Below are 21,252 nucleotides of genomic sequence, written 5' to 3'. Positions count from 1 at the left end.
ATTTTGCCGGTAACTTTAACTTTAAATATTCCGTTTCCCCTTTCGAAAAGTCAATAACACCAAAGTTCAAAGGCAAAGAAGTCATAGAGCGATGCTATCTAAGAGTATTTAAAAAAATATGTAATTTCACGGGACTGGTGCCCAATTCTATTGTCAACTGTAATGAGCTACAGTTACGTGTGTGCCCGTCCGTACTTACGTTGTAACAATGTATACATACGAGACAATATCTAATTCTAGAAATGTTTTTTTTTTTATATTTTTTTTATTGCTTAGATGGGTGGACGAGCTCACAGCCCACCTGGTATTAAGTGATTACTGGAGCCCATAGACATCTACAACGTAAATGCGCCACCCACCCCGAGACAAGTTCTAAGGTCTCAAGTACAACGGCTGCCCCACCCTTCAAAACGAAACGCATTACTGCTTCACGGTAGAAATAGGCAGGGTGGTGGTACCCACCCGCGCGGACACACAAGAGGTCCTACCACCAGTACGAAAGTGTGTTATTTAGGGCTACGTTTCCAAAGTTTAAATGAACAAAAATAATAAAAATTAACCACAATAACCGAAAAATGGTTACAGTTTGACCAAATTTCTAGGTTTTTCTTAAATGCTCATAATTTTCAAACTGCATAGGATAGATTTTTTTCTGATTTTTCTCATGATGGTTACAATCAATCCTGTCACCCCGTTTCGGCTTGACGTCGAGTTCTGGGACACCCTGTATATTAAAAAATAACCCGTGTTGTTAAGTTGCTTAAGTCCCTGTTTTCGCTTCTGACGCGCTTTTCCACTTTCTTAATTTAGTTGTGGATTTCAGTGTAGAAAAATCGATACTGCCATTCTCTTCTACTCGGATATAAATATTGTAGCATTTTCCTTTAAGCTACCGTTAAGTCACTGGTTGTAGGGCATTTTCTAAGCCCTTAGATACTACTCTGTGGTACATTTTTGCCAAGCAGTCAAGCATTACGGTCTAAAGGATAAAACTACTTTTACGGTTTGAGATAGTTTGAAAAACGCGAAATTAATCCGTAAAAGTACTTTTAACTAAGTCTATACCTCGCGAAAACCGTAAAAATAAGACTAATCTTAGTTCACAGAGTCGGCACCAGCATACACGTTGCAGTAGTTATGATCTATTTATTGTAAATCGGAATATATCAGTATTGTATTACCCACCTGTGTAGATTCGAAACATGAGTCAATAAATATATTAAATAATTTTGATGAATTATTTTTAAATCTCATTCGATTTCAAATTAAATAGTTCTCAATTAAAGTTGTTTTTTATTTATTAGATTTCGAAAAAAAATGATTAGAAGTTTTAAATTTAAATACATAGTTTAATCCTTACTTACTCTTCGACTCCCGTTAATGCCTCCGGATTAGAGAGCATTCCACATTCACAATTGCTATTCCAAGACGGTCGTCCATACAAATGGTATTGCTCCATATTTATACGCAGGTCATTTACCTAACTGCAGGCACAGGTCAGATCGAGGTCAGTAAGTGTCAGCACTTGTCACTGACCAGAATGCCTAAGCAACCTTCGGCGGGTTGCACAAAAGTGCGTGTGTGTCAAGTCGGTGAACTCATTTCGTGTTTTATAAGCAGTTATATTTCGCTTTTTATTGTGAAAATGTAAGAAAAAAAAAGCTAGGCTTAAAACAATCGTGTAAATCGATTGGCTTAATAGTCAATTGCATATCAGTTACGACATGCAGAAAATGCGAATAAAAGATTATTCTGAAAGATCATCATCGAGGTGATATTAGCCAGATATTTTTGTGGTGCGTTCTTACTTCGAAAGTCAAATTATCCGCATAAAATATTAAAATCGAATCCGCGTTCCATTCATTTACGAGGAGCGATGTAAATGAGACGTAAGTTCTCTCCGCTTAAGGGCGCCATGTGTCATGATGGCGTCGAACACGATGTCGTTAGCGCGATTTATGAAACTGGATCAATCCGGCTATATCTAGTTAGACCGTTCGGTTATTTATGACCCCTTGCGACATTAATCTAATTGACGTTTAATCGCGACGAACTCACGGAGCTGTTGCGATTAAGACTGAAGTTAAATTGAAGACAACGAAATGACAACATCGCATTTATGTATGTATGATGTGTGGTGTCGTGGGACACTGGATAGGAACGAAGTTCCTTATTATAAAAATATTAATTTTAAGTTCTATTCGAGGTATAAAGAAAATAAAACTGGAGGTTTCGCAACAACCCACGGTCATTCGGTAACGGGCGAACTTATTGTGGTACACTTCGTTCACGGTTGTTTGCATAAGAGTTAGTGTATTGCGCAAACGAACGCTCTGAGATCGTGGACAATGAATGATAAAAAAATATGTTATTTTTTATACGTTATTACAAAGTTAAGTCGTACACTGTGTGCATTACTAATTTGTGCGTTATTACAAAGCTAAGTCGTACGTACACTGTGTGCATTACTAATAAAAATCTTACGTTACGGAACTTTTTTTCTAGGTTAGGGTACCCCTCTGCATCGTCCGCATAAGGAACTTCGTTCCATTTTTTTTTTATTCCTACCTAAGCTATATATAGGCTAGCCTTAGGGGCTATTTCAGCGTAACCCTAACGTTTGCAGGTGAGCTCACGGGGCTCAAACCTGATGACGTTGCTAACACGAACCCTAGCAAGAGCCGTGCTTCGCAGAATCTACCACCGGATCGGAAACGCGACCCACTGAGAAGATCCGGCGAGAAACTCAGTGGGCTGAGTCTGTGTGTGTGTGATGACGTGTTTTGGGCGACGTCGACTGCTTTCCATTCTGTCCGCAGGATCGGGAATGTAGTTACCGGCGGCCACGATGAGAGGGTTCTCGTGTCGTGCCGCTTTATCGAAGTGGCGCATCGACGCCGACTGAAGATACTTACTGATGGACTCTAAGTCCAGGTCGTCATGGAGGTCGACGTTCCTGACGAACCACGGGGCTCTGACGGCTATCCTGCAAAAACGGGATTGAATAATTTGGAAGGATTTTAAGTGAGTGCGGGCCGCGTGAGCGAACACTACACTTGCATAGGTCATGACGGGGTGTATGCAAGTTTTGTAAAGTGTCACCTTATTTCTAAGGGACATTTTACTTCGCCTTCGTTCCAAAAAACTGTGTGGCTCATAATCACTAAAAGACAACTTCGTCTTTTTGAACTTGGCCTATTACTTAAGATCCCTGCTACAGTGATCAATTACTAAACCGTTCCTATTGAAACGTTAACCTTAAAACTGTCATTGACGAATTCGTATAATACGAGATGTGATTTGCTTAGCGGAAATCATTACGAGCAGGACGCATAAACTATATTTCACTATGTGTGTTCGACAGTTCGAGACATCAAAACGAAACGAGTTTATATTATGTTAATCACACGTGATGGCCGAGCGTAACTACTCGTGATCAAAATTAGGCTTTTCCGAGGCGGCAAAGCGAAATATCAAAAGAGCTCCAGACGTATTTGTTGTTAGAAAATCGTTTGTAAAGCGATAAAGCGACAAATGAAAGAGTTCTGGATTTAAAGGTTGTAAAAGAATCGTTGGAGAGATCGAAGTTAAATTGGAGTGATATTTATTTATTTATTTAATACAAGGAGAACCAACAGCCAACTAACAAAGTATAATAATATAACAAATAATAGAAACAAAAAGCCAATTAAAGGTCCTAACCAAAATAAACAAATTAAAAACACTAGAGAAACAAAAGCATAGAAAAAAAAAAAAAAATCAGAAACAATCAGCAAGCATGAAACAACATAAGGAATGGAGGAAAACACCAGACTAATTTAAATGTACACTTATGTATAAATGACACAAATTAATAAAAAACTGTTGTGCTACACATCACCGGCACATGGCGCCGCACCCTCTGCCCCCTCATCGCCCACGAATAATCGTGCACTAAGGCTGACGTCTAAGTCCTGTAATAGAGTAATAAAATGGGTCAATATCTAAGTAAGACATCGAAAAGTGCTCCGATAAATTCTTTAATTTATCTCATCGTAATTTTTTAAGTACATCTTTAAGTTTGAAAATTAAGACGGTTACGTTGAGAAGCTTTAGTTCATTATTTTTGTTAGTATTGGGACAGCACATAATGTGAACTACGTTCTAAGTGCATGAAAAAGATATAGATAACAGAATATTTAAATGAAAAATATACTAACAAATTGGAGTCGATGGTTAGGAAAAAAAAAAGTAATAAACACGACTTAATACGCAATTAATATGGAAATTAAATATTATTTTATGCATAAACAGAAATGTATTTGCTACATATTATATATTATTCCTAGAGATATTAGATAGGTTAATTATTATATTAATTCATGTGTAAATTAATTGGTTTTGGCTTCGTTTTGTAGATTAGTACAACCGCATCTCTCTTTCCGTGGGTATCCTAAAAAAAATCCCCATTTCTTTGTTTTTACCTAAACATTGTAACCATAATCTTCACTTCGTTACAACATTTCAATGTTTTATTGCTCGAATTTTATTTTTATTTTAGATAAGTGTTTGTATCATCTCACGTCCCACTAAGAAATTACCGGAAACAAAGATATCAGAACGGTAAATGTCGCCCCTCATCTTGAGAAGTGAATACTCAATAGTCTACGTTGTCAGTAAAAGCACCACTGATAGATTTTCTCCAATTTTAATAACAATTAAAGTCGTAAGATAATAATAAACATTTTGAACCTGTGCACGTATTCTAACAGGTAAAACCGTATTTTTTTTTTTTTTTAAAACACATATTCGCCTTTGGTTTGATCATAAGCAAATGAATATAATCTTCACTTTATTTAAAATGTAAATTATAAAAATTAATGTCTCGAATAGCAGCTTCTTCAAATGATTGATACGCTAATTAAAAAAAAATATACCCGTTTAATGCAACATTTTTTTTTTTTTAAATACCTAACATAGAACAGATGTTTCAGATAAATGCAAAAAGAAACGAATTTATCTTATCATATATTAAAACCAGCGACGGTAAACTAGAATATGATATTTGTTTCTTAATTAGAATATATCAAAAGGTCATTGAAATATGTTAACAGTAGTGCTTGATAATGAAATATTTATGTACATATTATTATTTTTTGGGAACATTGGGACAATTAAAATTTGGAAGTAATTATCTTAAGGTAGCTCGTTGTAACTGCATGGTGAGTACTGGTAATAATTTGACAGGCGAGCCGTGAGTCTTCTAGGGCAATGGCCCTCAACCTTCTTTACTCAGCGACGCATTAAAAATTAAATACTCTCCACAAATTCGCGACACCATTACATACTTAGATGCCATTTTTTTAATAATTGAAGTGATGATAGGTAGGTTCATCAAATTACACACTATTAAACATGGTCGTATAGTTAATATCTAGTAAACACTTGCATATATATCGACGCTTGAAAGGCAAACGTGACTAAGCGATAATGCGTGAACTTTACAGTAGACTAATTTAAAGTTGAAATACCTGAAAAAAAATATATTTTAACGAATCTAGCTGTAGGATTGAAATGATTTTAATAGACCTAGAAATATATTTTTTTTCATCGAATATGCTTATTGCCTATCATTTATGTATAAAGCAGCTATAGTCGCTTAGTCACGTTTGCCTTTCAAGCATCGATATATATGTGTATTGTATATGTTTTATATGTATTTTTTATTTTTATTTTATTAATATATGTATTATATATACTTTTTGTATATCCTAGAAATTCAATTCTCTTAGGCCACGAGCTATATAAAAACACCGTATTTCTTAATCTCGCAAAACACATAAGAACCGCTGGTCTAGCGACATTAAAAACATTGCTCCGATCTGTTTCGATTTCTGTGCACTTTTAAATGTGACATCGAAGTCTCATTTTTATTTTAACTAGTGGTCCCGCAATAGTCGAAATTCGACTAAAATAAATTAAAATTATATTTTGAAATTTTATTATTAAGCTTCTATTTTCAAAGACTATTTACTATACTTCTTTATTCACAGATTTCGTCAAGACCACACTATAGACAAATAATCTTAAAGATAAATAATATTAGCATTTTAACTTATTATAAAATTATTTAAAACTATTATAAAATTTTCGCATTCCGTACTCCTTCTCTATCTATACTAATATTATAAAGAGGAAAGATTTGTTTGTTTGTTTGTTTCGAATAGGCTCCGAAACTACTGGACCGATTTGAAAAATTCTTTTTCCATTAGAAGCCGACATTGTCCCTGATGAACATAGGCTACTTTTTTTAATTTTTTTTTAATTTTGTTTTTTGGTTTCATGTGTGTTTTAATGTTTCCGAAACGAAGCGAGGGCGGGTCGCTAGTATTCTATACAAGTGTGAGAAATTTCATACTCCTCCGTCCGCGCAATTTTCGTAAAAAGGGGTACAAAGTTTCTGCTTCACGTGTTAATATATAGATTATAACTGACCTATCCCCAAAAATCCCATATATTACAGACTGATCGTGATGAAAATATACAAAACGGTACCTACCCGCGCGCGTTGACAATACCCCCAAACTGACTATGGTGCTTTATAGTTTTCATAGGTGCAGTTTGATTCGTAGTCAGTGGCTTTTGAGTATCCACAACATATATAAATCTCATGCATAATGAGCTGGAGTGGGCTGGATATATGTATGTGCGGCAGAACTGACAATCGCTGAAGCATAGGCGTTCTTGAGTGGGCTGTTTAAGAGTGGCAAGCAATAAATCGGGATAGACCTATGACCAGTAGTGGAAGACTGGGGATTTTTTCCTTCCTATGCTGATAGCCTTGAGAGGCTATTTCAGCTTCACCCTAACGTGTGTAGGTGAGCTCACGGGGCTCAAAGCGTAGTGTTGCTAACACTGACCCTAGCAAGAGCAGTGCTTCGCAGAATCTACCACCGGATCGGAAACGCGACCCACTGAGAAGACCCGGCGAGAAACTCAGTGGGCTCTGCGGATTAATGATGATGATGCATTGCAAGAAGCCTTCGTAAAAATATTTAAAACAGCACGAGAACGCCTCGATTTCTTAAGCAATGTTTCCACAACTTTTTATACAGGGTGTATTTTACTAAATGTTCCTTCAAGTGCCAATCTCTACAGTACGAAATTTCAATTCTGTCGGGTGCACACCAACAGAAATTTTAATGTCTACCCACAAAAATACGATTATGGTAAGTTAAATTTATCGGCAGACAGTCAGTAGTGTATTGACACTGTTAACGGCAATTCCATAAATGGCATATAATTCTTAATGTAAAAGAATAACTGTTAAGTATTTACTAAATCAATCAATTAATTTAAATTCGCTTTTTACCTACGCTTTATTTGATTATGGATTTAAATATTTACGATTCGAAACTTGATTTGAAAAAATTTACAATTCACATATCAATCTAGATTGTAAATTGTGAAAATTTAAAAAGAGCAGAGTTCATCAGAACTGACCTCGAACTAATGCCGGTCGAACGTTTTCTAGTTTTTGCATACGTGGCCTCATCTAATTGCTATCAACAATTCTTTATCAGTACCAATGGTATTAACACGATATATCTATCTTCTATCTCTATATATAAAAATGTATTGCTGTTCGTTAGTCTCGCCAAAACTCGAGCACGGCTGGTCCGATTTGGCTAATTTTGGTTTTGAATTATTCGTGGAAGTCCAGGGAAGGTTTAAAAGGTGAGAAAATATAAAAAAGCTCGGAATTATATAAAAACAAACAATTTTGTTTTTCCTTTGATGTGTCCCCTTGATGTGTCTTTTATTTATCGATTGAGGCACTACGAAGTCTGCCGGGTTAGCTAGTAATAGTCTATATCTATATCTATACTCTATACTAATATTATAAAGAGGAAAGATTTGTTTGTTTGTTTGTTTCGAATAGGCTCCGAAACTACTGGACCGATTTGAAAAATTCTTTTTCCATTAGAAGCCGACATTGTCCCTGATGAACATAGGCTACATTTTTTTTATTTTTTTATTATTTTATTTTTTATTTTATGTGTGTTTTAATGTTTCCGAAGCGAAGCGAGGGCGGGTCGCTAGTATATTATATTTATATTAATCATTTTTTGACTCGTTTACCTATTTTCCTTGTATCAAGTGAGTTGCGGGATCTAAAAAAAATACTTTTACTATTGCTTAGACGAGTGAACCTGCCCACCGATTGTTAAGTGGTTACCGGAGCCCATAAGTGTCGATAGCAAATAAGTCGAACTATAAACATATTTATTGCTTAAAGCTTAAACTGTTTCCTCACTGATTTAGATTAGCAATTCGATTTGTTGTTATTTATTTACATTCTAAACATATAAATTAAAGAGCGGACGATTAGCGTGGTATGGACATGTGATGCGTAGAGAGAAGATGCATGTGTCTATGGAGATGTATGGAAATGGTGGTGCAAGGTAGAGGAGGAAGAAAGAGGTCGACTGAAGAAGACATGGATGGAGTGTGTAAATGACGATATAAGAGAGAGAGTAGTGACAGTTGAGATGACGGCTGATAGAAGAGAATAGAAGAGAAAATTAGCTGTGTCGACCTCACCTACTGGGATAAGGAGGAGAAAAAGAAGAAGAAGTACTATTGTGGCGGTAGCCATCACAGAACACAAGATATTTGACAGATGCCTGAATCTCGCTTACGACATTTTCAAGATAAGCTTGCATATATGTGTCCAAGCTCTGAACAGCAACATTCGGACCGTCGGTCTACCGAGCAATATCACCCGCTCGGTGGAAGATCTTGCCTTTCGTCAGAGTACCTATACTATACATGGTAGGCAGTGACTTGGTTATGGTAGGCAGCGGCTTGGCTTTGCCCCTGGCATTGCTGACGTCCATGAGCGACGGTGACCACTTACCATCAGGTGGGCCGTATGCTCGTCTGCCTACAAAGGCAATAAAAAAAACTCTATTGGTCTACGAAGCCATTCAAGATTCTGTAATCTATTTTTACATTATTAAGGGTTGCAGTGTTATTGGTTGGTCTACATTCTTACATCCATAAAAAAATGTAATAAAAACCCGAAATAAAAGTTATTACATTTTAATACTCATAAATTTATAACACACATAATAGCGTTATGCACTTATTTGCAATATCGAATGCAGGATACAAAAATAAATAGCATTTATTATTGGCTATAAATCATTCCTAACGTTTCTTTAATTTGCAATTAATAAAAATGAATTAGTGTCTACATCTATTTTGTAGGTTTGTAGAATTTCTTATGATTATTTATCATGTCCACATTGATTAAACATCGATTTATACATTAAAAGGTTATATATAATATTTTGTTAACTCAAATACTAAGTAGTAGGAGATTAATAACCATTCGTAATTAACGTGTGTACAAAGACGTACTCAGAGCTGAAACGGGATTTTTTTTTGTCTAAATCAAAAATATATTCAATCACTGAACACAAATACTATTATTTTATGCTTTTTCTAGTAGTTTATTATTTAGAACTTATTTCAGATATGTATTTTTTTTAATGATAGATTGTTTACTTGTGGTCCGGGGGCCATTCAAGTTTCACAAGAACAGGTAGACGAGCAAGGGCTCAGCCAATATATGTAATAGCTTTTGCCCGCGACTCCGTCCGCGTGGAATAGTTACTTTGGTATAACGCTAAATTTTACACCCTCACTTCATTTACGTAGAAAGTGAAAATATTTTTGAATTATAGAATGTTAAGGAGCTATTTAAACCCCTATTTTGAAACATTATTTATTGGTGCTTCGCTTGTATTGGCCTTACCGTGTTGTTATAGCCTATAGCCTTCCTCAATAAATGGGATATCTAACACTGAAATAATTTTTCAAATCAGACTAGTAGTTCCTGAGATTAGCGCGTTCAAGCAAACAAACTCTTCAACTTTATAATATTAGTATAGATAATGTGCTTGGTAGTAAATGTAGTAATCTGTAATTCTTCTTCTTAGCCGTACAGTCTTGATAGAGTGGTCATGGTCATGCATCATTTGAATCCTGTGACACCGATGCTCTCGCGATGCGACGCCATATGGCACGGTATTTCGCAGAGTGAGAGCAATCATTTATATTGGAGTGAGTCACAGATTTTATGAGGTCGATCCATCGTGTTGGAGATCGTCCGCGAGAGATCTTTTGCTCTAAACTTTCCCTTGCATCACAAAATGTGTAATAATAATGTTAAATTATCAATTTTAGGTATATTCTTATTTTTCTAGTGCCTTACAATGAACCGTTTGTTTTACCAATGCATTATACCGAAAATTCCCGGAATAAGATCAGCTTTAGGTGGCTAAGTACACTTGATGCTTCGATCGAATCAGGATAGATAAGATTGGTAGAATACGATTCGCAGAGCTTGTGATGTGGAAGGAATGCAAGGCAGATAAGCAACGACCATTGAGGGCAAAAGGCTCATACATTAAAGACGCCCACAAACTAATTAAATTTAATTTTATTACAAACTAGCTGACCCGGCAGACTTCGTAGTGCCTTAATCGATAAATCAAAAGACCTAAACTTTTGTATAAAATAAACTTAAAACAAACAAAAATAATCCGTCCGACACATCAAAGGAAAAACAAAATTGTTATTTTTATTTATTTCCGAGCATTTTCATATTTAAACCTTCCCTGGACTTCCACAAATAATTCAAGACCAAAATTAGCCAAATCGGTCCAGCCGTTCTCGAGTTTTAGCGAGACTAACGAACAGCAATTCATTTTTATTAATATAGATTTGTGCTGACAAACGTAATAATGGTTCACCTAATTTAAAGCTGTTACTGGAGTGTATAAATACAGCTTCATATTGGCACGGGACCTTTCAAATGGGTTGATATAAGGGCTATTTTACACGTCGGAACACTTGATCATTTCAGTGACAGACTATCGAATCAGATACATCAAGCCAAGTCCGTGCCTATAAAGATCCATGAGAACATAACTTCCTCGCGGAACTCGATTAAGATGTTATCTTAATTTTATAGATCCATCATCATTTTCACATGTAATGTTTCGATACATCTAAACAAACACCAGTAACTATGTGATATTTAAAATGATAATTAAAATGTCCGCTAGGAGTGCTCAATTAAAATGAATCGTAAATGAAGTTGTTTCGTTAATAATTATAATCTGCAATTTCCTTTGAACAAGTAATTGCTCTTAACGTATCTAAGTCTAAATTAGTTTAAATGCTCAACGATAAAAATATCACCGGACATTGGTTTATTTTACAAGGTCATAATTGCCCTAAATACGTCATTACGGATCCTCCCGATCCATTAACGGTCACCGTCCTCACCGAACCCGTCGTTCACGCCGAAGGGCTCTACAAGTAAATTAACCCATAGACACAGTCCACTGAGTTTCTCGCCGGATCTTCTCAGTGGGTCGCGTTTCCGATCCGGTGGTAGATTCTGCGAAGCACTGCTCTTGCTAGGGCCAGTGTTAACAACACTCCCGGCTTGAGTCCCGTGAGTTCACCTACTAGTTCAGTGAATCTAAAATAACCCCTCAAGGTTACTAGAATAGGTAGGAAAAAAAAGGTCATAAAAAAACCACAAGAACTTTTATTAAGCTATAATGCAACCCACTATGAATCTCGCTGAGTGTACACATCACTCAATAAGTTCCACTTTATTCATTAACAGTTCAAGTGTTACTTACGTTGCAAGGGTCCACGTCCATGATCACGTAGACTATATAGTATTCGTAAAGTTGAAAATAATGTAATTACAATAATATACGAGAGATTACATAGTAAAAGTAATATTAAATACTAGCTGACCCGGCAAACGTTGTTTTGCCATATAAATTATATCTTGGAAAGATAAATAATGATGATGGCTGATTTATAAATCTAAACCATTCTCGAATACACCTGAAGGTACACAGAAAATTTCATTAAAATCGGTCCAGCCGTTTAGGAGGAGCTCAGTGACAAACACACGCACAGAAGAAATATATTATATACAGTATAAATATATCTACGACTGACTGAAACTAAAGAAAATACTAAAATATAGTTAGTGGCTTACAGAATTCAAACAAATTAATAATTAGTTTCGTATATATATACCTAGTCAGGTCATAAGTATTGTCACACAGTAAAAACTTTTCTTTTAGAATGCTGGCCACAAAAAAGTTTATTGAATTCGAATTTCGAATTGTTCATGAAAATAAAAATGTATACTTTTAGAATTTTACTCCTTTTTTAAATATGGAGTGGACGCTTAAAGAAGACCGTGTTGCAGTTATTGCGTTGCATCGTTGCGGTTACGCGCCAATTCAAATTTTTTACATACTGAAAAATTTGAATATAACCAAAAGATTCGTTTATCGTACCATCAAACGATACAATGAAGACTCTAGTGTAGATGACAGGTCAAGAAATGGTCGCCCTCGGTCTGTTAGGACTCCAGCAGTGATAAAAGCTGTGAAGGCGCGAATTCAAAGAAATCCCAAACGTAAGCAGAAACTGTTGGCCCTTCAGATGGGGTTAAGCAGAACCACGGTGAAAAGGGTGTTAAATGAAGACTTAGGGCTTCGGGCATTCGGAAAAAAACAGGACATCGTTTGAATGCTCGTCTAATGGACCTGAGACTGAAGAGATGCCGCGCTTTGTTGAAGCGGTACGCGGGAAAAATATATCGGGAAATTCTTTTTTCGGATGAAAAAATTTTTACCGTAGAAGAGAGCTACAACAAACAAAATGATAAGGTGTACGCACACAGTAGTGAAGAAGCGAGCAACCGTATTCCGCGTGTCCAACGAGGTCATTTTCCATCCTCGCTCATGGTATGGTTGGGAGTTTCTTATTTGGGCTTAACAGAGGTACATTTTTGTGAGAAAGATGTAAAAACGAATGCAGTTGTGTATCAAAATACAGTCCTGACGAACCTTATGGAACCTGTTTCTCATACCATGTTCAATAACAGGCACTGGGTATTCCAACAAGATTCGGCGCCAGCTCATAGAGCGAAGAGCACACAAGACTGGCTGGCGGCGCGTGAAATCGACTTCATCCGGCACGAAGACTGGCCCTCCTCCAGTCCAGATTAGAATCCGTTAGATTACAAGATATGGCAACACTTGGAGGAAAAGGCGTGCTCAAAGCCTCATCCCAATTTGGAGTCACTCAAGACATCCTTGATTAAGGCAGCCGCCGATATTGACATGGACCTCGTTCGTGCTGCGATAGACGACTGGCCGCGCAGATTGAAGGCCTGTATTCAAAATCACGGAGGTCATTTTGAATAAACTTTAGTGTCATAACAATCTATGTTTTGTTAAGTTCATTTTGGTATATGAATGGTTACATAATGAATAAACTTTTTTCAATTATTTTACATTAAACATGTGACAGAATTTATGACCTGACTAGGTATATCAACTTTTTCAAAACTATGTTCTGCGCGTTTGTACACGCTCGCCTAAATAAAGACATTCAGATTTGTATTTTCAATGATTTATTGAGACTAGACGTCCCGCAGTAGTCGAAATTCGACTATAATTAATTGGAATTGTAAGTTTGTACACATTATTGTATTTTATACTTCTATAATCACAAATTTCGCCAAGACTACACTATAAAAAATATTAATAAAGACAAACAATATTTAATCTATTCTCAATTTGACCACAGACGTCAAGAACAAAAGTTTGACAATAAATAGTATGCATGCGTGTGTGCGTCAAATACATGGTATGTAGTGTGTGTAATGTTTTCTTTATTGATTTAATGTATCTTTTATGCATAATTAAAAAAAAAATATCAGCATTGTGCACTTCTTCTCTATATTCTCTATCCACACAATTTCATACTCCTCCGTCCGCGCAATTTTCGTAAAAAGGGATACAAAGTTTTTGCTTCACGTATTAATATATAGATAATTCAATTTCCAGTTGACAGAGGACGTTACGATTTCGAAGCGCTAACATTCTCGTTTACAAAATTCCTATAGACAAGTAGAGATCGTAAAGATTCACTGTGGCCCCTTAGTAACATTTTTGCATACGAGCTGAAAAAAAAAACAAAAATTCAAAGCGAACGTTAATTCATTCTAGAAGCACGAAACGTTTCTCATCATTCCATATAACGCGTCCAAAGCATTACACGTACGGATAGCAAAAACAAAACGTTTTTTTTTTACATTTGAACGAAATAATCTGCATAACAACAGTACTTGGACAATAGCGTGTACATGTAAACAAGACGAACTCGAATTTCAATACGTGTCTGAGAAAAGCGTGCAGATCGTGTGTCAAACGTTTTTGCGACCTTACGTCATGCGGGCGTGACCCGAGTGACTGATGTGACCTTTGAAGTTTAGTTTCAATTTGCTGTGTCCTAAAACACCTACAGTGTCAAAGTTGCTGGTTTTTTTTTTGGCAATCAATCTACTGCAATGTTTATTTGTAAAAATGATTAATACTTTTTTTTTTTTTTTATTGCCCTTGTAGGCAGACGAGCATACGGCCCACCTGATGGTGAGTGGTTACCTTCGCCCATGGACTTCAGCAATGCCAGGGGCAGAGCCAAGCCGCTGCCTACATATATATGTCCACTATGTGACACGACGTATAAATATAAATTGTATGGTGAAACGACTCTTCGATCCCTTCGAGAAGCACTGGCTATTTCGCGGCAAACATGGGGCACTTACAGGTGTGGGCTTACAAAATGCCCAAACTCCGTGAGAAGTCGTCGTGGCCTAAAGGATAAGACGTCCGGTGCATTCGTATTAAGCGATGCACCGGTGTTCGAATCCCGCAGGCGGGTACCAATTTTTCTAATGAAATACATACTCAACAAACGTTCACGATTGACTTCCACGATGAAGGAATGATATCGTCTAATAAAAATCAAACCCGCAAAATTATAATTTGCGTAATTACTGGTGGTAGGACATCTTGTGAGTGCGCACGGCAGGTACCACCACCGTGCCTATTTCTGCCGTGAAGCTGTAATGCGTTTCGGTTTGAAGGGTAGGGCAGCCGTTGTAACTATACTGAGACCTTAGAACTAATATCTTAAGGTGGGTGGCGGTATTTACGTTGTAGATGTCTATAGGCTCCGGTAACCACTTAACACCGAGGGCCGTAAGTTGTATAAAAAAACTGTAAATTAAAACGGCATGAAGGAATTACATGCAACTTAAATTGAAACCAAGCAAAAGCGAAGACACGAAGTGATATTCTGATAAAAATGATAATTTATAGATAGGCTTAGGAAATGTATTTGCATGAATGCATGACCTATATCCTATATCCTAATGACCTATATACCTGTGTCCAAGATTTAATATTAAAGGGTAACATCACTTTAATTATACAAACCTTATGCTTTGTTTGTCCGCTAAACCAATAAAGCTCATTGAGAAATTATTAACTTCTGTATAAAATTTAGTACGTAATAAAAGAAAATTTCTCCCTACCCAATCGCTCGTAGCTTAATGAGCTATTCCAGCTACTGATAGACCGCTAGGTGAAACTTCTGCTTTACAAAGCAGAAGTTTTGATATTCAGCGAAAAGACGTGATTATATAAAATACTAGTCAAAACCGGCTCGCTTTACTGGCCATTGTTTGATTTGAATTTGATTCGATTGATACTAAACTTCACAGAATTGCTGGGACAATTTGAAGATTTTCTGAGTTTAACATTGGAATAAGGTACAGCCGTTTAGGAATAGCGGACATACACGCCTTTATATATAAAGACAAAATACGCTTAGGTCAAAAGGTTTCATTTCCCACGAATATTCCGCGCCAACGTCACTTAACGCCAATGTCGTGAATCGCTAATTCTAGCTTAGTTGTCAACTGGTCTGACACCAGCATTTTATATAGCTAACGTAGTGTATGTTGTTCACAACAAATCCTATTACTTAACTTGTTTAATGTTTTCGCGGCTGTGTAACAATTTCGAACCTCTAGGTGCTGTTTAGATTTAAATCACTTATTGTGGACGCTTCTTAAACTTGATACTTGTTATTGGGCGATATTCGTTTGAATTTTATGTGTTTAATTGCATATTGAACATTTTTGTCACAAAGCCTCTAAGTTGCACTGTTGCTTTAAGATACTAACGAGAGTTGAAAATTGGCATTGCTCATTAGGCAAGATGTATGATCTTTTGCTTGCAACGGCAAAAAACACAACTACAAGTTATCACACTAACTCATTGCATGTCTGTGGAAATTCACAGCGTCAACTATGACAATTAAAAAAAACATAATGAAATAAAATTTTAAATAAATACCAACTAATTCACAAAAAATCAGCGGTTATCTAATAATGTAATTATCGATTAAAATTTACGCAGTTTTCCTTGTTAATTTACCCAGCTACCTTTTTCCTTTTAGGTACGAATAGTTTGTTCATTACGTTTTAATACTCATTAAAATGTCTAAGTTATCCCAAATCGAAAACTGACACTCAAACATTAATAGCCAAGAAAAAAATTCTGTTCCTAAGGGTAGTTGAAAAACACGCACCATAAGCCTACTCTGGCCTATTACAAGCATGCTTCCACTACCCTTTTTGTCTTCCCTTTAACTATGACATGTTAAGTCATTTCAAAGAATATATTCCTTGACTGGAACAAAGGAACAACCCTAAAAGAATAAACGTCCCTACGCATCGAATAATACTCTTAATTCAGAAATGTAACGAACAATTGGTACAACATAGAGTTATAAATATAATTGACATAATATAAATTTCGAAATTAGAAACGTAAATTTTGTTTAACTAATTCCGACAACGTTCAGAAAAGCTAATATAATAACTATAACAAATTTATGGTGACACAATAGCCAATAGCATCTATTGTGTCACATTTAGCTTTATATTCTGACCTTGCTACGAAGGTCGTGTTTCATCTCGAGTTATTTACCAAGCCTTCATCTTGTTGAGTTGTTTGTTCATAGCATGATTTACTACTTCATTTTTGTCGTTTTCTGATCTTTATACCTACATATCTATAGGTAAGCATTGATAAAAGATCTCTTTGCACCAAATTTTGGAAGTTTTAATTGGTTGAAATAGGCTTTTATGCTGTGATGGTATTTCTGTTATAGCTAATGATTTTGCGTAAATTGAAGTACGATGGTGAAACATATTATGGGCACTGACAATATCAGTAAAATTAAGCAGAAATTGAGACGAAGGCTTCTGAGGAATTCGGGAAGTTATTTCTGTTACGAACGAATTGAAGTACTGAAGTAGCAGTGCTTGGAGATGGCTGGCGTAGCAAACCCGTAACTTAAACAAGAGTCGATCACACTATTACCAGGTTTTGACCTGCGTGCTTTTTGGCCGGTAAATATATAAAAAATTCCATTATCATAAAACAATGAAGTGTCTGATGTCTGTCTTTTTTTTGTGATTGAAAGATTACTAGTGGCCCGGAGGCCTTTCCAGTTTCACCAGGACAGGTGGGCGAGCAAAGGCTCAGCCAGGAGGGGTGGGAAATTGTATATATAAAATAAATAAGCGATCTACTAATCAAGTGATTCCGATGAACGAACAAACAATGTGCATAAGATCTAAGTTATCACGATATTTATTCCGCAGCGCTCTTCAAAAAACCATCCTCTCCCTAAGCACGTCATTACGGATCCTCCCGATCCATTAACGGTGCTTTTAGCAAGCTCAAGCACCGGTCACCGTCCTCGCCGAATCTGTCCCTTGCGACCAGGGGCTCGGCGAGTAAATTAACCCATAGACACAGCCCACTGAGTTTCTCGCCGGATCTTCTCAGTGGGTCGCTTTTCGCATCTGGTGGTAGATTCTGTGAAGCACTATTTTTGGTAGGGCCAGTGTTAGCAAACACCTCCGGTTTGAGCCCCGAGAGCTCACCTACACGCTAGGGTAGCGCTGATATAGCCTCTCAAGGCTATCAGCATAGGTTATATCACATATTATCACTGGTGGTAGGACCTCTTGGGAGTCCGCACGGGTAGGTACCACCACCCCGCCTATTTCCGCCGTGAAGCAGCAATTCGTTTCGGTTCGAAGGGTGGGGTAGCCGTTGTAACTATACTAAGATCTTAGAACTTATATCTCGAGGTGGGTGGCGCATTTACGTTGTAGATATCTATGGGCTCCAGTAACCACTTAACAGCAGGTGGGCTGTGAGCTCGTCGTAGATGGATATCTAAGCAATAAAAAAAAAAGGCAGGAAAAAAAACCACTTCGACTATGCAATAACATCAGCAGCTTGCTAAAGTCATGGCAGCCCGATGAAATAATAGCTGCTATTGTGACTTAAGTAGCTTTATGTTCCGACCTTGCTCCCGCGATGAAGGCTGCGCACAAATGACATTTTTGTTATGTTAATATGCAATAACCAATCAGTTACGGCTCAAATAGAGATGTCACCCATGCTCTTTTTACTTTAAAAAAAAATACATTATGCTTAAAATTTGTTAGCGTTTGGTAAGATATAACGAAACGCTTAGAATGGAAATTGAAAAAAAAACAATGTTGGTATCTGTAGACGAAATCCCAAAATATGTTAGATAAAGAACAAACAAGACTATAGATAATAAGCGACAGTTTATAGTTTCACGGCGCGCCTTGGTGCTTTGAAAGACGTAATGGGTGACATTGCTCCTCTGAGGCCAACGTTCTTGCGACCTTCTCGTGTAACTAATTGTAACTGCATTGTTTTATAAATAATAATTTTATACTCATCACAAAGTATTTAACGCTAGGTTAAATTTTAAATTTTGAGTAAATTAACTAATTTCTACGCTTAGCGCATTCAAGGGCATTTTAGGTCAATCAGCCATAATTATTTCATAAATCCGAATACAACTAATGCTTTTTTTTAAGTGGAAAAAAAAACACGATGCTACATTCAATACATAAGTGAGTTTTTCTATTTTTCACGTGACCTCCACTTGTAACCGCCTTATCACACGACCTCTTTACAAATCCCCAATTAAATAACAAAACAGCTTATATCCATAAACGATTTCACACGAAAACGAACTCTAAACATAACACATACATACGTCCACATGTGACCTCAATGTGAATCACTTTCCTGATACTAAAATAGCTTATGATACCTAAACCGTAATGCATTCCGAAAGGAACTGTAAAATTGAGTGCAAAGGTCGTTATTCGTATGAAATACTACGGGTTATAATTTTCCGTTGTTATCGTTTCGTTACGCGCTTAGAGCATTTCGGTTCACGAGTTTCTAAGCAATGTTAAATTGTGTGAATTTGTATATTGAACTACGTAATATCGAAATGGAGTTTTGTGGTATTTGATGTAACATACTCGCCAAAATATTACATTGTTTTATTATTGATGTTTTTATTGGTAGCCTAAGGAGCTATATCGAGTACACGCGGACCGGTAGGTGAGCTCACGGGCTCAACTTGAGAGTTTGTAAACACTGGCCCTAGCAAGAGCCCGAAGAAGAATCTACCACCGGATCGGAATCGGCTTGAAGAGCCTAAAAGCACCGATAGTGGATCCGGGGCATCCCACAAGAAACTATTTGTTATATGAGTGGCGCGATAATGTAGTGATAGACATTTTTTTCGTCCCCAGTCAGGCGTACTCAAGGCGACCTAACCTTGACTTCTGATCGAAGCTCCGTCCTTCAACTCCATGTCCACCCAATGCTGAGTGTAGGTCTCTTTACATACACTCCGTTCCCTTTGGTCGCTTGCCTTTCTTATCCGTTCCCTACCAACTATTCTGACCAGGTCATCGGCCCAACCCATTGATTGTTTGTCTATGTTACGACGTCCAGTTTGAGGAGTCCACTCCAGCACTTTTATGCTCCATTGATTGTCAGTGCCACTGCATATGTGGCCGGAACGAAGCTGATGAATTCACAGCGTGAATTCCGATGTCTATCTTGACTGACTATCCTCCCACAAGCCTGGAACACTTTATTTACTTAGCGACAGCCATTTTGATTTTTCAAACCCTCGAGAATTCTCAATGCGAATTGATGACAAATATTCACAAATTAAAACTACTTTTACGGTTTAAATACATAGTAATATATATAAGTTGATTAATATGAAACATGGCATGAAATGAGATAATATGGGATAAAATATAATCTCAGTAAAATGGTGGTCATTTACTATAATTTTTCCAGTGGGCATTTTGGACGATCCCGAGAAGTTACGTCCAGTGGCTTTGTTTCATTTTCTCACATTTGCGCACTTTCACAGCTACTAAACAGTTAAAAATCTGCCGTTATTACGCATTTAAACCTGAAGAAACACTAAATAGACAAAATAAAACAAATCACACAACTTCACTCCTCGCGTTCCCGCCAAAAAGTCTCTTGTAAATATCCGACGTTTCCAATAGTTAACATTTTCGTGTACACCGCGTCGCCCACAGTAAAATTGTCTATGTCTCGCGAAAACCGAAATAAATACTCATTAAGCTTTAATTCTTTTTTTTGTTTTGGCGCCGGCAGCGTGTTTTTGCTTAAGCCGCCATTTTTATTTTTATTTTTTTTCTTGAGGCACACGTAGTTTCACTTGTGCCGTCAACAGATGGCGCGGATAGAGGATTGAGGAAACAATTCGGAAATTGTAATCCAGTAACAGTATTTGTCAGTTTCAATGAACCTGACTATTTTAGCAGGTGCTTACTATAATAAAAATAGAGCTGTCTGCCATAAAGTTATCAATGTTAAAGTTAATCGTTTAAATTTATTATTAGAATTATTTAGAGAGCTTACTGCACGACCGGTTTTGATTAATTAGTGAAATCCTGTTCCGTTTTATGTGCATTCCAAATTTCATTGCGAAAAATAGAGTGGAACCGTATTTTGTTACCATAATTAATGCTGCTTAAGATATTTCATGAATAGTAATAATTGGAAGATGTGAATGAAATATTTCATTCCAAATTTTACATTTTTCATTACCTATGACTAGAGGAGCTGATGGCCCATCTGTTCTTAAGCGGTTACAACCTTGCCTTAATAACGGCTGTCCCATCCGCCAACCCGAAAAGCACGACTACTTATCGGCAGAAGTAAGCAGTGCCTGCAAAGGTGAACTTAAACTATGCCCTTTTTTTAACTCTGGGGAGTCCTTTTACGGAGTTTACCCGGTCGAGAGGGGTAACAGACCGGGTTATGTCAGACTCCGGCGCCTACAGAGAAGAAGAGGGAGAAGAGGAAGACCAAAGTCCTCCTCTTCTTCTAATTCCTACCG

At 36.9% G+C, this 21,252-nt stretch overlaps 1 protein-coding gene across 3 annotated transcripts in view; it reads left to right on the top strand.

Moving 5' to 3' along the window:
- LOC149502571 (uncharacterized) overlaps window positions 1-21,252 on the top strand; it is a 192,613-nt gene that overhangs the window by 116,529 nt on the left and 54,832 nt on the right. The gene's annotated exons all lie outside the window — the stretch shown is intronic.

The sequence above is a fragment of the Bombyx mandarina genome, chromosome 08 (assembly GCF_030267445.1).
Source record: "Bombyx mandarina strain Sakado chromosome 08, ASM3026744v2".
Classification (NCBI taxonomy): Eukaryota; Metazoa; Arthropoda; class Insecta; order Lepidoptera; family Bombycidae; genus Bombyx; species Bombyx mandarina.
This window is presented reverse-complemented; position numbering and strand designations above follow the sequence as displayed.